We start from the raw sequence: 17,415 nt of genomic DNA, 5'->3' as shown, positions 1-17,415 counted from the left end.
ATCCAAGGCTGGAGAGTAATATTTAAATACTACACGTCCACTAAAGGTTTCAACAAAAGGCACGGTGCAATTGTTCCACAGTTCATCTTCTCAACTCGGTTTTCTGAGACAAGACAGTTTCTTGACTATGACCTGAAGTCAATGACTAAAATTGCAATGAATACTTAAAGAAAACAACAAGGAAAGAAGAGTTTCCTTAACCTTTGACTATATGCATAAAACAAGGTTATAACCAACATAAAATCTGTAAATGAAAAAAGCATTTGAAGATGGGATTGATTTAGGTATTTTCCAAAAATAGAAGACAAATGTTGGCCCAAGAATACTAAAATTGTTTGAGTGAAATTATATATTGGAATTTTTCACAACAAAGGAAAGGTAAATTGCTGGTTTTTTTCCTCTAACTCTGAGACAGATCTAAATCACTGAAATCATTCTGTTACAAAAATGTTCCATTTTCAGAAAACTACAAAGCACGTAATCTTAACAATTACCTTAAAAGAAGATAATTTTTAAACACATAGTTTGGTGTTATAAATAACTACATTGGATTAAATTTCAATCCTGATTTTTCCCCAATTTTTAAAACAAAGAGTAATAGACATAGTTACTCCTAAAGGACACGATAATTTTGTGTGTGTGCTGTTATTTCTTCTCATATATATATATGAGAGAAAGAAAATATATATCCAATCCCTTTTACTTTTAAATTCATTGTGTATAGCAGTTTAAAGTAGATGCCAAGCAAGAGGCCATTTCACTCCTTTTTACTTAAGATCTTGCAAAGGATTACAAATTTAGTCTTTATTAATACCATGAATTCCATCCTTCATCTAGAATAACGAGTAAAATTTTCAGCCTACTGATATTTTAGCCCAAAGTATTGGTTCACTCCTAACTATATCTGTGTTCATCATCCAGCCATCTATGTACACATGTGCGGGCACCGCATATATAATACATTCACATGTCCGTTTTAATTGGGCACAATTTTAAGATCAACTGTTGAGTTTAAAAGTTGGAAGCATAAGGCATGCTGGGACTTTAGCTGATTCGTTCTGAGGTCAAGCACCAGGTACTTAGCTGTTCTTGCTATGCTCCGTTAGATAGCACTGCATGCTGCTCTCAAGGAAGGGACCCTGGAAGATGAGTTTCCACAAACCTGGGGCATCAGCGACCTCCACACACACACACACAGCATGCTGTTGTATTCTGTTACCAGAATGCTGTTGTAACAGAATACAGGCTTACTTTAACAGAAATCCAGAAACTGCCACTTTCTGATCACCTGATCCCATCCAACAATGAAAACCTCAGAGATACACTCCATCACGTCAGACAAACTTTCTCTTCTTTTGTCTTTGCTTTAAAGAAGAAAAGTTCCACCAAAATTTTAGGATGTGAAAGCACCACTCGCAGCTCCCAAGAGCCTAACCCGTGGATTTAAATGGTAAACATCACAAGTTAGGGTCTCAGGGATTGAGAGTAGCGCAACAAATTGTCCTTTCTTGAGACAAAACAGAGCAGAAAAAGAATGACAGGTAATTTCTATTCTGGCTCCATGATTAAAAGGCAACAAACAGGTGGCAGGGTACTTACTCCCTTACTCTCTCGGCTCCCTTTGGTTCACCAGATTTAGATACCACCTGGATGTAGTGGGAATGCACACACACACACACACACACACACGCACGCAGCGTCTCTGGCCACATATACATACCTGAACATACAGTCGTGAGTGCATCAGAGAAAACTCTTTACAGCTTTGAGGGAAATCGTTTACTAAAATGGAAAATAATACGATAGACTCAGAAATGTCACGTTTTAAAAACCATGGTCTGATCAAGCGTCTCTTCCAAGATTACAACTAGCAGAAATGACTGAAGAAAACGAGGCGTCTTTTCCCCTGGGGGAGCATGCCAACAGACAGACCGAAAGAAATCAGGTTGTTTGAAGAAGACCAAGAAGTAGCACTCGGAGGCTGCGAAAGTGTAAAAACGAACGGCGTTTCACACTCACCCGGCTGGAAGAAGAGCGGGCAGCCGCCGCGATCCCGCCGTCCGAGCCGGGAGCGCGGGCTCCGGGCGCCGGCCTGGGCGCGGCGTCGCAGCGGGGCGCGGGCGCGGGCGCGAGGGGGCGGGGAGCGCAACTCTGCCCCTCGGCTTCGGCCGGAGAAGGAGGGAAAGGGGCAGCAGAGGTGGGAGCGCGAGGAAGGACTGGGGCTGATCAGATATGGAGACTGTGCAGTCATTATCTTTATTTTAACTAAAGAATGAAAAACCTCCCCGAGCTGCTTTAGAAAAGGCTCGTCCTCTTCTTTCTTCGCGAGCACTTGGCCGGCCCTGCACAAGCGCCTCCCGGGCATCAGCTGCCGGGCGGAGGCCAAGGCCAAGTCCGGGACGGAGCCAGCCCCGGGCTGTCACTCGGCGGACGCGGAGCGGGGAGGGTGGGGGCCCTCGGGAAACAGCGCTCCCCGCCTCGCACGCCGCCGGCCCGGGCAGCGTTTTGCCAATATTTCGGCGGAATCGGAAGCACAGTCCCCCTCCATCTTCGCAGGCAGCCACCGGTAATGTACCTGATGGTCGCTTCCCCCATCCGCCGGGGCGCTGGGCTTTTCTACGGGAAGACCGCCGGCTCCTGTGACGCGTCCAAAAATGAAACGAAAAGGAGGGGAAGTGGGTGGGGAGATGACTCTTTAAATTTTGTCCTCCCTTTTTCTTCCTTCCTTCCGTTTTTTTTTCTTTCTTTCTTCTTTTATTCCAGTCTGAGCAAGGTAGATGGCTGGCTAGTCAAAGAGAATGACAAAGCAACCCCTCAAGGAAGACACTGAGGGGGGCCTCGCTTAATAAAATGCTAAGTATTTTGGATATATTTTCAGATGCAACTACAACTGGTGAAGCTCCAGCCTCTCCCCCATCCTTTCCCCTGTTCAGAACAGCATCACACCAGTAAGACAGCTAAATCACGTCTGTTCCCCGCCGCACAGGGTCTACTCAGCGTCCCCACCCCCACCCCTGTCTTCAGGACTTTTTTTCTCACCTCGGTGGGTTCTTCTCAGGCACCATCCTCAGCTCAGATCGGGTCTCTCCTTTTTCTTTCCCTTCCTTTTTCCTTTTCCTCTCGGGAAGGCTAGTTCGTCACCATCCTACCTAGTCTGCCTCTCCCCCACCCCAGCCTACCTCTCCCCCCGTTTTCTTTTACTATTAAAAATAAAAATAATAATGGCCCTTTCGATGTAGCAGCATGAAGTGGCTGCCTTTGAGAAAGTACATTTAATCTTTACTGGCTCCCCTAGGCTTCAGTGAAGAAGGAGAAGGCAAGAAAAAAAGGGAGAGAAAAAAAGATTGTAAGGGAGGCTGCTGACGGACAGCAAGCATCAGGCACAAATCAGCGACAAGTTGAATTTTCCTAGACCACACTGCCCCCTTTCTTCTCGGCTCGCTCCCCAGGCTCCTGGAGAGCCTGCGTGTCTGGTTACAGGAGGCAGCGGTCTCCTTTGCCAGCCATAGTGCAGATTCCTCGCATGCCTGCTTAAATCTCTGGCAGAATACGGAATCAATATCCCCCTCTAATCACCTTTAGCTCCTCTATGGCCTTCCTCCTTTTCTGAGAACTCACTTGGCTCACCTTGCGCTCCCCCGCCCTGCCAGGCTCCTACATACAAAGCTTGCAGCCCTGTCATTTCCCACAACCTTCCATATCTTGGAGACAAGCCTCTCTCCTAATATCCTCTCGTGCACTCTCCCTCTCACTGTTGTAGTGTTTCTCATCTCTGACTTGCAGCGCCGGATGCACTAAGGCATCTCCCTGACTACTAATGAGACCAAAACTGCACCAGTGGGTCAGGGGGAAGGCCAGACATTGTATTATACAAATACAAAAAAATCCTCAGCCTGCTAGACACTGGGATCAGGTATCATAGTTTCTAAAAGGATCTGAAAGGGGGAAAGAAGTGAAGGAGGGACCACAATGCAGTTCTGCATAATTGTTCCATATCCCGTGGGTATTTCAAAAACACATATGCAGGTGATGTATTTTATGAATCTTGGTGGGTTTCTCTATGGACAGAAAGTCGACGATGCCCAGATATTTCTTTGAAATAGGCATTTAGAGGGATAAAACAGCAGTGGTTTAATAAACATTTAAAATATGCAGACACTCTAGGAATAACGATGACTACAATGCTAACATTCTCTTTTAGTTGCTGGGTTTTGCTCTTTGAACACATTTGCCATATGTGCTAATTGACCACTCACATTCCCTTGGATTTTTGAAATAAACACATCAGTCACTGTAACTCATTCTAACCCTTTGCTTTTACTGCAGACATTTTCTTTATTCCTGAGGCATTTCGCCTCAAACATCTGAGATACGGATGCACCTCACTGACCACCCTGAAGTCCCTTAATAATGGTAAGTGATAACTCACCTGACACAAGTGGCACAACAGAGAATGAAAGACATCCTGAGTTAACTAAAAGAGCATTTCCTATCATTTTTATTGGCACACATTTTAAATGCTCAGCTACACGATGATCCTGTAAAACAGGTATCGTCCTAAAACAGAGGTCTCTACCTGCCTATGTGTGCACTGTGTATGCTGCCATCTTAACCCAGTTTTCTTGGCTGGGGTCCTGCAGACCACAGGCAGTGCTGTGCTATGTGAGGTGCTGGGCTCTGGACACAACAAGGAAAGGAGGGAGGGGTCCAAGGGTACGGGTTTCCTCCAAGTCAGTATTTTTAAAAGGTGATGGCTTCTTTGTGTTCAACTCAGATATTGTGCTTTGTCTCTGACTGTGAAGCCTGCAGTAGCAGGGCCGTGTGCCAAGGAAAAGGAGAGGGAGAAGCACTAGCAAGAAGGAGACTCAGAGAGGGGAAGAAGAGAGAAGAGAGGAGAGGAGGGGAGGAAGGAGAAAGAGGAGGGGAATGGGAGGTGAGCAGAATAAATAGAGGCAAAAAGAGAAAGAGCTGCAATCCTAGTATTGGATTTCATTTCATACTTTCATTTTTTGTCATTATTGAGAAGGAGAAAGATGGTTCACGAGGGCTGGTGACTAGGTTAGAATCTTTTCCAGATTTGTCTAACAGCATGTTTGCAGTACATGGATGGAGGAAAAGGAAATGTGCTAGAATAATCATAAGGGTGGAGCTGCCGAACACTCTTCGACTCACTGGGTGCCTCCCTGTAATGCCAAAATGAATCATTGCTAAGCAGAGTCCTCAACTGTAGCGTGCTTATATACAAAGGGCAGATTATGGGAATCATGTTGTTGCACTCATCCTCAAAAGGGAAAGGTACATAGAGGATGAAATTTAATGAGACTGTCCTAAACCTGTGTTTATTTTCAATAATAGTTGGGCATGATTTTCACATAGTGAACTAATTTGCCTCATCTGTAGTCATGCAACTTACAAATATATACAAATATATGAGCTATGAAAGTTTTGCCATGAACACATCACTTTTTTCTGTACAATTGAGTGATGTCTTTGGAGGATACTTATTTCAAGCAGTTAACACCTGACCCCAATTTCTGTGGGTAATTAGTGAGCTAGATAACCACACAAAGTGGGTAATTATTTAGTACCCAAGGGTATGCTAGCAGTGGGTAGTGGTTTTGTTAGCAAAAGCACATCTCTAATTATTGTATCTATGGTGGGTGCTTTAAAAATACCAGTTACTATATCAAGTGAACTGTGATAAATAAGTGAACTATTTTGCTGTCCTTAGCAAATCCATATTATATTTAATTATGGTTAATAATATTTACCTCTCTTGCATGGAGCGTTGTGAAGATTAATTAGTTAACATTTACAAGACTCTAAGATAAAATGTGCAAGAGAGCTTTTAAATACAGTATTATTATTGTTATTAATATCTGGCTAATAATCCCAGGATGGGAGAAATTTAGGGAATAGATGCAGTTTTCCGGTCTTCACCCTGGTTTGAAAATATGCTGGGACAAAAATGTAATTAGTGGAAAATGGTCTCTTACCCGACCAAGTTTAACATAGTCTGTCATAGGAAAGAAGAGTAGATGCTAATTCATTGACAGCAGGCTTAAGGTGGATCTGAGGAGCCTGGAGAGGAGAAAGGGAGAAGAGCAGGCCAGAGTTAGTGATGAGCTCGGAAGCTGGCCAAATCAACCAGACAATTCCCTCCTTCCAGAGTCTTCCATCCTTCCCTTTGATGAGCAGCAAATATGCACGAAAGTCCTGAAAGAAGACATCTATGCAAGCTCTGAGACAGATTAATCATAATTAAAATCAATCAGCCAGAAACATAGTATTTATTCTGGTGAAGAACAATCAGTACAAATTATTTTTCACAAATGCAGGTACATTTTTAAATATTGAATGTTGAGAATAGGCACACCCAGATCAAATCAGATACCTTTAACCCAGGATATGAGCAGCAGTGAAGAAGTGCTTTCTAATTCAATTGCTTTTATAAAACACCCCCAGGATGGTAAGGCAATATTACTGTATTTTGCTGAGAAAGAAAAGAAAAAAGAAATAAGAGAAAAAAAGAAAAGGAAACCTCATGCTGCAGAGTACCCGAGTCTGCAGAGCAACCGAGCCTGGAAAATGAGCAGTAGCGAAAGCCCACCACCCTTCCTGGGTAGATGGCCACCTCCTGAAGCCAGCCCTCTGGGGTCTGGCTGAGGCAGGACAGACAGGTGTCTGGGATCTAAATCTCTAACTAGGCTTACCACATTTTTTTTTTTTCAAAGAAACGTTGTCCTGGGGATTAACCCTAGGAGTCTGGAGATGTGAAGCATGTAGGAAGGGCAAAGGGAAATTTGCAATCGTATTGCATTCAGCCAAGTTTACAATATCTAAGAAATAGGAAAGGAGAAGGGCCCCATTAGTCAGATGGCAGGTACCACTGCCGAGACCTCCAATGCAAAACAGCTACCAGGACGTGGATTGTGTTCAGATTGGAGGTCAGTCATGTGAGAAGCACATTTTAAAAGTTTGGGAGCTAAGAGAAAATTTCCCCAAATCCACCTCAACCCAGGCTTCCAAGCTGAAGCCCAGGATTGCCACCCCTATCCGTGCTCAGAATGGCCACAGTGACTAGCATCCTCCAACCTGCCCAGGTCCTTTCAAACCCGAAGACTGAGTTAGACTTGCCCACACCCCACTACAGCAAACTCCTTAGTCCTGCTTCGTGCTGCACTGTAAGGAGCTGGATTTCCGTTTTGATCGTCCCACCTGGCTTTTCCCTTTGCCACCACCCTTGGCTCCCAGTATGGTTTCAAAGGTCCGAATCAACTGCTGTCCCTCCCCCATTATCATTATAAACATCTCTAGTTCTCCCTTCTCCAAATGTTTATGTCTAAAATGTTTTCATGTTTCACACTTTGTTTCATCTCTGGCTACCACCATATCCTTTCTTTGGCCTCTCTCCGTCTCTTGTTTGAGACTTTTTTCCTTCAAATATAGTTCTATCTTACGTTATGGACTAAAAGTGCAAAAGCTGCTGCTGGCATCTCCCCACTCCCAGTACCCGCCCCCCCCAGGAACACGTCTGACAAATCGGTTCATCTTAGGACCTTTCCCAAAAGCTCATCTAAAAAGGGCTGAAGCCAGTAAAGAACAGTTGTGTGCATGTATGTGTGTGTACATGTGCACATGTGTTTTACTTGTACATCAATGCAGCAGGAAAGGGCCTGAGGTACATGAGCAGGCGAAGCACAAAAGAAACAACTCTGGTGTAGTTGTGGATATGTAGAATAAAAGCAACAGAAGCTAATTATTGCAGGAACATATAGAGAAAATCACATGTTTGTGTATGTGTTTATATGTGTGTATATATATTTACATATATATGTATACACAGATGTATATATGAGCCCATGTGTGATAGATACTCTGAGATTGCCTGGCATCTGGAAGGGTATTTCCTACACTATGAACAGTGACACATGGGGCTACATGGTTCTGCAGTTAAAAGCTGAATATGAATACCTTTTGGGATAGATTGGAAGAGGAAGACAAACACTCATAAATCACCTGCCTCTCTTCACTCTTGTCTGGAATTACAGGCTAAGAACTGGTATAGCCCCTCTCCGGTATGTCCACAGTGAACTTCAGCTTATTATCACTATCCAGTCCTCAAAATATGTGTGCTCTGCACCTTTCTACTTAGTATTTATTGCTTTAATGTTGCCATTCTGTTTTTTGTGACTCCTTTAACAGCTTCCATTGAGGTTCTTTTTTGTGACACACACTTAAAGATAAGTAATACCATATGTAGTCCTCAAAACAGCCTTGAAAGCCATCAGCAGTGTTTTACAATTGAAGAGAATAAGGTTCAGAACAGTTAAAATTGCCCAGCTCATGGGTGACACAGCTTGAATTTGAACCCAGCTTCAACTCCATGAGCATGGTCTTTCCTTTGCATCGTTGTGCTTTGCGACCCTGTCTCAATCCCCTCAATGTAGTCATTTCTCCTTCTATGTATTTTCTATAGCACCATATACTTACTCTATCTTAACATGTATTCATTTGTCTCCTGTGCAATGATTATTTTCTGAGTATGTGCGCCGTGTCTGGCAGGCCCTGTGCTGGGCAGCGCAGATTCCTCAGAGGACAGAAGCAAGGCCATGGACTGGCACTCCCTGCACAATGCTCTCTCCTCCTGCCATCTGCAGGTGAATGAAACGAGGGGCTGTGACATGGTCGCTTTTGCATTCTGAGTATATAGCTCAATCTGGTGCACTGCAGAAATTTTAATAAATTTTTATGGTAATGTGTTTTTAAAAAATTTTAATTATTTATATTTAGAAGAGAGGAAGGGAAGGAGAAAGAAAGAGAGAGAAACAGCAATGTGTGGTTGCCTCTCACATGACCACCACCGGGGACCCGGCCCACAACCCAGGCATGTGCCCTAGACTGGGAATCGAACTGGTGACTTCTCAATTCACAGGCCAGCACTCAACCACTGAGCCACACCAGCCAGGGCATATGGTAATGTGGTTTTGATTGTAACTTTAGGAGAGATCAGGAGTTATGTTTAAATAACCCCATTATTTGAATAATGCTTAGTAAAATGCCATATTTAATAAATGGTGAATTGCCACCTTATTTTCTAAGACTATAATCTGGCTGAGGTTCTTCTTATAGCTGTGGTTATCTGTATTTCTGAAATATAGCAAACTGATATGTTTAGCTCATTCTAAATGTTCCAAAGTCATGCCTTTTCGGTTCGAAGCCAGACAAACTCTGTGTGAAATCTCATTGATCTGCAGACTAGGAGGTAATGTCAAATGCTAAAGTGTCCAGGATGGCATGCCTGAGAAGGACTGCTGTGGGCTACATGTGGGGGTGGAGACCTCTTGCACTGCAGAGGGGGTGGGCAAGTTGAGCTGATATAAACAACCTGCCTCAAGTGCCCTCACTTCAGGAAATGAGATTGAGAAACTAGAAATGGTTCATGACTATATGACCTTAAAACTCTAGGGTGTTACAGTACGTATTTGGAATAAGTATTAGACAATTTCTTATTTTACTCAAAGAAAGGCTAAGTATATGTATGTGGAACCCTTGGCAGACTAGCTTGATGCTAGCAATTCTGTCTCTGAATAAGGAAGGGCAAGGGGAACGTGATGACGTTTATTCTGTCCTTGGACAAGTGTTGATGCGCTTTTAGAGTTTCAACACCACTGAATCTAGTTACAAATATGTGACAGTCTTCATTCAGCTTTGATAATGTCCAATGTACCAGCCCAGACCTCAGTTCCCGAAGACGCCTCCTTGGGGGCAGGGAGCACCCCCCCCCAGGAAGGCTGCTGGGGTGGCCATGGCCAGTCTGCTCCAGTCCCTGAACTCTAAATGCCCTTAGACAAGAACTAACCAAATTCTCCAGCAAGAGCCTCCCACCGATTGAAACTAAATTATTTCTTACCACTCTTCACAGGAAAATGAGCAAAGGGAAGCTACTTGTATGCTGTTTGGTTAGGAATAAGTCTTTTTTTCCTAAATTGATGAAACTTTGAATCAGTTCAGCAATGTTTAGTACAGTCAATTGGTAGCTCATGTGTTCTCAAAAGGAGTCATATGACAGATTCTAAAGCCCAAATCCAGACCAGCTCCAAGTGTCAGGCTAAATCCTTGGATTATGGCCTAGCAGAGAAAAAATTTTTTTTTTGCTTTTTGTAGCCTTGTAAGATATTAGGGGAAATCAGTGGTGAGATTACTCTTTGGCATATATAAAAGCATATATACTTGTATATATATATATATAGTTTTACTATGAACCTATAAAATACTTATATTAGCTCTTTATCCCTCAATAGGTGAGTTTCAAGGGGGCATTTCTTGGCTTCTAGCTTTAGCTCCATGGGAGAGTTAAGCATAGCTGATGGCTCATGTGGTTTGTGAAGCTCTCTGGGTGCTAATCTGCAGTCCATTGGTTTGGAGACTGACTCTACCAATTTGTAGAAAGTACATTTCAATAGCCCTGGAATCTAGGAAAGTAAAATAGAAAACCCTTCACTGCTGTATAATAATGGGAAAATTGAGAGAGAGAAAAAGGGAGAGAGAGATAAAGTTTCTTCTAAAATGTGTGATCCCCATTACCTGTGCACCAAGAATATGGAGCCTGTCATTTTAAGCATCAATTGTTCTTGTCTGAAGTATGTATTCCAAGAACCAAGGTATTTTAAAAATATTTTATTTATTTATTTTTAGAGAGATGGGAAGGGAGAAAGAAAGACTGGGGGAGGAACATCAATGTGATAGAGAAACGTTGATTGGTTGCCTCTCGCATAATGCCCCAACTGGGACCAAACTGGCAACCCAAGCATATTCCCCAACAGGGAATCAAACTGGTGACCCTTGGCTCTGCAGAATAACACCAAACCCACTGAGCCACACCAGTCAGGTGTTTGTAAATTTTTTGAAACTTCTACAAAGTATGGAGGAAAAGAGAGAGGTGGGAACAGGGTGAGGCTTTGAAAGACAAGCATGTTCTCATCCCAGATCCAGTCTTATTAATGCCATTGCTCCTAGAGACATCTTTGCTGACAAAATTAATACTCTTCAGAAGATCAAGACCGTTTTACAGCATTCAGCTTCTCAGGGTCTCTAAGTACTTTCTCGTGTAATGGAGAGATGCATCCACATCCATAGTCCATTATTCACAGGAGATTGGATTACAATTCAGAGTTCAGAGTTTCTGATCAAACTCTTCATGTTGTGTCTCACCTTTTCATTAGTGGTCATAAAATCACTTTTGAACTTATCAGATCTTTCAGTCTTTTCTGATTCTTTAAAGCTATTTCAGTTCTAAAGTTTTAGAATAAGAAGAAGGGGAAGTAAATATCCTTATATCATTTCACTATTTCTGTTTCATATTTGGGAATTGAAGCAATTAGTGGCTAAATAGTTTCCCAGGAAGGTTTTTATAGCACTGAGAATAGAATCTAGGTCTCTCAACCCAGCTGTTGGGAAGAAAAATGAACTAATATGTATGATCTGCCTTGAGTTCATTCCAAGTGAGTTTGTAAATCCAACACATCATTAATAATACCCTGTGCATCTTGGTTTCCTCCAAGTAGAGCAGAGATTCAAAAATATACAATTAAATTTACTTGCACATTTATAATGTATCAGTTTCAAAAGTGTGAGTGTGCAGAGTTAATATAACTGAAAGAATACAGAGACAAATTTTAAGACATATCTTTGGGACTGAGGTGTAGGGGCAATATCAGAATCACTGCTGAGGTTACAAAGCAGAGTGTTATGAACAGGGGGCCCTCTGAGGAACTGCTGAAGAATATTTTGGATGTGGAAACTGCTACTTTGGAGACTTTAAATTTGGCACATTGGACACTTCTCAAGAAGTCCCTTTATGATACAAATAGCAATGACATGAGGACCTCAGGGTACTATGTCAGAAGTAGCCAGGCTTACCCCAAAGGGTCTGGTGCTTGACCCTTGAGAAGTGCCATTGGCACAGTGTGGGACTGTGTGCTTCAGTCCAGGCTGGCACAGAGCAAAACAATTATAGTTAGGGACCCATCTTCACTACCAAATGGGGATAGGTGAAGTCAATTTTTTTTGTATTCTTAAGTCTTTAAAGATGCATTGTGATGTTGTGACGACTTACCCCAAGTTTAGGTTGCTCACTTTGTGGGCCCATGGGTCTATAAACTTAGCTCTGTGTGATATTTACATGCACTGATTGAGACTTGCAATGAATTAGATTCTGCTGTGCTTAGCATTGTGTCTGTCACACAGTAAGTATTTTACAAAGTATTGTTCATTCTGTACTCTCACAGGTATTTAATGTAATCTGGGGTCATACTGTTACATAACAGAGGCCAATCAACTAATTATATATAGTTAAACAATCTTCAATTAATGTTTTTGCTCTCCTGCCATGAGTTTAATTACCCAAAACCCATATCTTAAAATTTATGGAAAAGTAAGAAAATTTCCAAGGCAAGAAAGGCAGAAAAGAACTTTGAAGATAAAATGAAAAAAATATAACCAGACACATTGAAATTAAGAACAAATTGACAGTAACCAGAGGGGAGGTGGGAGGGGATAATGGAGGAAGAGGGGAGAGAGTTTTCAGGAACATGTACAAAGGACACATGGACAAAGCCAAAGTGGGTGGGATCAAAGGCGAGAAGTGGGGATGGCTGCTGTGGGAGGTAGTGGTGGGTGGGGGTAAAAGGGAGACAACCATACTTGGACAACAATAAAAAATGTGGAAAAAATCTGGCTGATGTTCAGATTCTGTTTAAAATGTTAACAGTACTTTGGGTGTTCCTTAGTAAACATTTCTGTGTTTATCTGTCAATGTCTTTTTAAAAGCAAAGTAAACAGAGGAAACAGATTCAAAAACCAAAGTAAGGAAGAAAATGATTGGTGAACAATATCTTTGTCCCAAGTAATATTCATCTGCATATTTTTCTAGGCCCCAATGACTTTCTTTCCTCAGTACAATAAGCCCAGTTCGATGCATCAGGAAATCAGCTCATTCCGAGGATTCAGGGAGCTGATGAGGAATCTAAATCTGGGTGTGGACATGGAGGCAGGGGAAGGATCTTTTAGAGCAGGCTCTCAAATAATGTTGTCTATTTCAATGTCTTTTGTTATGACGTTGATGAGGTGCTGTAGAAGCTTTACTCTTGTTTATATCAATTAGCTTATGGTGAAATTGGTGTTATTATCCACCATATTGTTTAAAAGTTGCTGCAACTATCAACAACGTTAAGTGAGAACTTATTTTGTAACTACTTCTTTTCTGTTTAGAACAAGGAAGAGATTACGCTTTAAAATAGCATTGTATAAAATGAACTTCTCTGCCCTGATCAGGAAGGGAACGAGAAAGTCAAGGCAACCTGCTGTCTTCTCTGACTCCTTCGGAAGCCTTCAGTCTCTCCTCAGCCCTGCCCCACCCCCCTGGCCCTGCAAGCATATTCACTCCAGATGTGTCACCTGAGGACTGTAATTAAGAGACAGCTCTGCATCTTTAGACCACTGCACCATGTCTGGACCACAGTAAACTCTAAGTAAATGTTAAGTATAAAATGAGTAAAGTCAGTGTGAAGATGAAATTTAAGAGTGATAAGATAACATGCGTGCTCAATGAAGTTCAATTAGATCCAGACTCTGGGCTGGGTCTCATGGGACTGAAAGGGAAAAGGAGCTTCACAACTACGAATCCTCCATGCTCCATGACGATGCTGACCACCTGCTGGCCAAGTTCTGCACAGAGCTGGAATCTGACCCTGGGGAAAATCAAAGCTTACATATGCTTGTCTAGTCTGCTCACTTGATCTTTAAGTTCTGTTTCTGGTTATAGAGATCCCAAGACACATGAACCGACATAAAGAATATAGAAGTGAATGATAAAGAGATAGGGGACCTCAGCTTATCCCTGTCACAGTAACCTTGAACGAAACCATTCACCTCTCAGATCATTAGCTTTTTCGACTATAAAAGAAGAGCATTGGGCTAGATGAACTCTTAAGTTCCCTTAAGGAAATTCTAGAATTGCACAGTCCCCTTTCTCTGTGTAGATTCTACTTTCTTACAAAATATTTTCTTAAAAGTTATTATATAGACTAAATTTGGATTTAGAAAATCAATAGAGCATATTAGGTGATGTTCAAAACTATTTAGAGTCTAAATATACAAAATGAGAGAAGAAAAATTAGTTTCTAAGAATGGTGTACTTCATTATAGTCAATTAGGTCATAGAAAGGGTATCCCCACTTGCCTGTCTTCAAAATCTCCTCACCCTTAAATGGAACAAAGAAAGTTTGACAAGATTCTTGGATAATAAGAAAGCATGTTGGACTTCTGCCAAGATGGAGGCATAGGTGGAAATACTGTGCCTTCTCCCACAACCAAGTTTGAATACAACAAAGGTTTGGAGAACAAAGACACACCCAAAGAACAGAAAATTGAATTATACGGAAGTCCGACAACAACTAACCATTCAACCGAGACAGTAAGAGGGGGGGAACCAGCAGCGGACCAGGGTCAGGCAGGAAAGATCCCCAGACTTAGGGGAGCAAGTGGCCGGACCCAGTCAGGGTGTGGGCAGACTGACTGCAGTCGCACATTCGAGCACAGTGAGACGGACCATGCAGGCCCCAGGGGGCAAGGGCTGATGGCGGTGGCACACTCGCATGCAGTGGGACGAAACGCGTGGGCCCCGGTGATGGTGGCAGCTGCCGCAACTGTGGGGGCCGTGGCGGGAGGCAGCAGACGGGACAACAGTGCTCCTTATTGACCCCGCCCCCACATACAGCGTCACAACCCATCAACTGAGTTGCCCTGCTCTGAAGAACACCTAGGGCTCCGATCCTGCTACGTAACAGGTACGAACAGCCCAAAAGATGGCACAAGAAGAACTCAAAGTCCCAGAGCCGATAACTCTAAGCGACAAGAAATTGCCAGCCTCTCAGAAGCACAATTCAAGACACTGTTTATCAGGATGCTCACAGAACTGGTTGATTGTAGTCACAAATTAGAAGAACATATGAAGGCTAAACTAATTGAAATGAAGGGAGATGTCCAGGAAACGAATAGCGATGGAAAGGAAACTGGGACTCAAATCAATGGAATGGACAAGAAGGAAGAACAAAACATCCAACCAGAAAGGAATGAAGAAATGAGAATTCAAAAAAATGAGGAGAGGCTTAGGAACCTCCAGGACATCTTTAAACGTTCCAACATCCAGATTATAGGGGTACCAGAAGGGGGAAAGAAACAGCCACGAATGGAACACTTATTTGAACAAACAATAAAGGAGAACTTCCCCAGTCTGGCAAAAGAAATAGACTTCCAGGAAATCCAGGAAGCTCAGAGAGTCCCAAAGAAGTTGGACCCAAGAAGGAACACACCAAGGCACATCATAATTACATCAGCCAAGATTAAAATGAAGGAGAGAATCCTAGAAGCAGCAAGAGATAAGGGGACAGTCACCTACAAAGGAGTACCCATCAGACTGTCAGCGGATTTCTCAAAAGAGACCTTACAGGCAAGAAGGGGCTGGAAAGAAGTATTCCAAGTCATGAAATCCAAAGACCTACAGCCAAGATTGCTTTATCCAGCAAAGCTTTCATTTAGAATGGAAGAGCAGATAAAGTGCTTCTCAGATAAGGTCAAGTTCAAGGAGTTCATCATCACCAAGCCCTTATTATATGAAATGCTAAAGGGACTTATATAAGAAAAAGAAGATGAAAAGTATTAACAGTGAAAGGGCAGCAAACTCACAGTTATTAACAACCACACCTAAAACAAAAGCAAACCTAGAGGACAGCTAGATCAGGAGTGGAAACATAGAAATGAAGAACGCATGGAGGGTTAGCAACAGGGGAGTGGGAGGAGAAGAAGGGGGGAGAAGGTACAGAAAATAGCATAGAGGGTAGGTAGAAAATAGATAAAGGGGAGGACAAGAATAGTGGGGGAAATATAGAATCTAAAGAACTTGAGACACGTGGTTATAAACTAAGGGGGGGAGAATGGTGGGGGAGGGAGTGTGCGGGTGGAGGGGAATGAAGGGGGGGAATAGAACAACTGTAATGGTATAATCAATAAAATGTATTTTAAAAAAAGAAAGCATGTTGTTGGGAAGGAGTAAGAATTATTCACCACATTCAACACAAAGAGAAATGAAAGTCTAGAAAAGCATAGATAACTCATTCAAGACCACACTGCAGATGAAGTCGGGCTTGACCTCGGGGAACCTGCCTCTCACTGTTACATCATCTGATGAAAAAACCACTAGAGCATAGTGCTTTGGCCCAGCAGGACTGAGCAACCCCCTGGCCAGCTTAACTTTCATTAAGCCCTGCTGAAATCACACCTGCTGGAAATTTCTGTAGTGTTGATTGCGAGAAAAAGCTGGCACAAATGACCCACAGGAGTCTTGGAAAGGTTTCCTATGGTCCATGGCACTTGCCCTGGTTTGGGGTCAGGATATTTGATTTCCATTCCTTTCTCTATCACTTTAGGCTTTTGCACATCAATTTCTTTCTTTATGATTCAAAAGACTTATTAAAGAACTTATGAAGGATAAAATGATCCAATTCAATATACATGAAACATTTTAGAAGAACTTTTGTCTGGTATTAATAGCTACCTAAAAAAAAATTACTCTTACCTACTTTTTAAAAGTAAGTGTGTATATTTAAAATATATATGTGGACATTTTAAAATATATATTAAAATGTATATATGGATGTCTATTAAAATATATATATGGATGTTTATTTACATGTGTATATGTAAGTATATTAAAATGTATAGAGTATACACATGTTCTAATAAAAATTCTAATTTTTATTTAGAATTCTAATTCTAATTCATATGCCATTCTAATACAAATTATAAATGTATAATTACATGCACACACATTCTCAATTCACACAGCTCCCTTCTAGGAATAGTCATAAAAGAACTTGATTGATTTCTCTTTATCCTTCTCCACATTCTCTGCGGAAATATTGCCTTAACTTTTAAATGAAAAAGTGAAAGGAAAAGAAAAGTAAAGTGAATAGTTTGCTTCTTGAGGGCCACACTAATTTTCTTATTTTCCCCTCATTTTTTAAGAATGGGCTTGTGTTGGGGTATCTATGTTGTTAAGGGAAGAGAGATGATATGTTTCCCAAGATTTTTATGCAACAGATTTCTTTATATTAAAACCTGTGTTTTGCATAAAATGCTGGACCCAGTACTATATAAATCTCTTCCCATTCTCTTATAGCTTGGCCAGTCATCTTTTAAAACTGCCAAGACTTTTTGGCAAACGGTTGGTCCAGTGTTTCCAGGAGCATACTCAGTACCTAGGAATATAGAAAATATTTATTTTTCATTATATTTTCCTGCCTTAAAACCAAAATTAAGTTCTTTAGATGCAGAAAAGTATTTACTTGTAAAGAT

At 41.8% G+C, this 17,415-nt stretch overlaps 1 long non-coding RNA gene across 1 annotated transcript; it reads left to right on the top strand.

The window, feature by feature from the left end:
* Positions 1 to 2,464: 2,464 nt before the first annotated feature.
* LOC118975229 (uncharacterized) lies at positions 2,465 to 14,387 on the top strand. The gene is made up of 3 exons (XR_005064027.1): positions 2,465 to 2,566; positions 4,327 to 4,413; positions 13,336 to 14,387. It is a non-coding gene; the product is annotated as an uncharacterized LOC118975229 (long non-coding RNA).
* Positions 14,388 to 17,415: the final 3,028 nt, after the last annotated feature.

The sequence above is a fragment of the Sturnira hondurensis genome, unplaced genomic scaffold (genome assembly GCF_014824575.4).
Source record: "Sturnira hondurensis isolate 20B ecotype Veracruz unplaced genomic scaffold, ASM1482457v3 Scaffold0020184, whole genome shotgun sequence".
Taxonomy (NCBI): domain Eukaryota; kingdom Metazoa; phylum Chordata; class Mammalia; order Chiroptera; family Phyllostomidae; genus Sturnira; species Sturnira hondurensis.
This window is presented reverse-complemented; position numbering and strand designations above follow the sequence as displayed.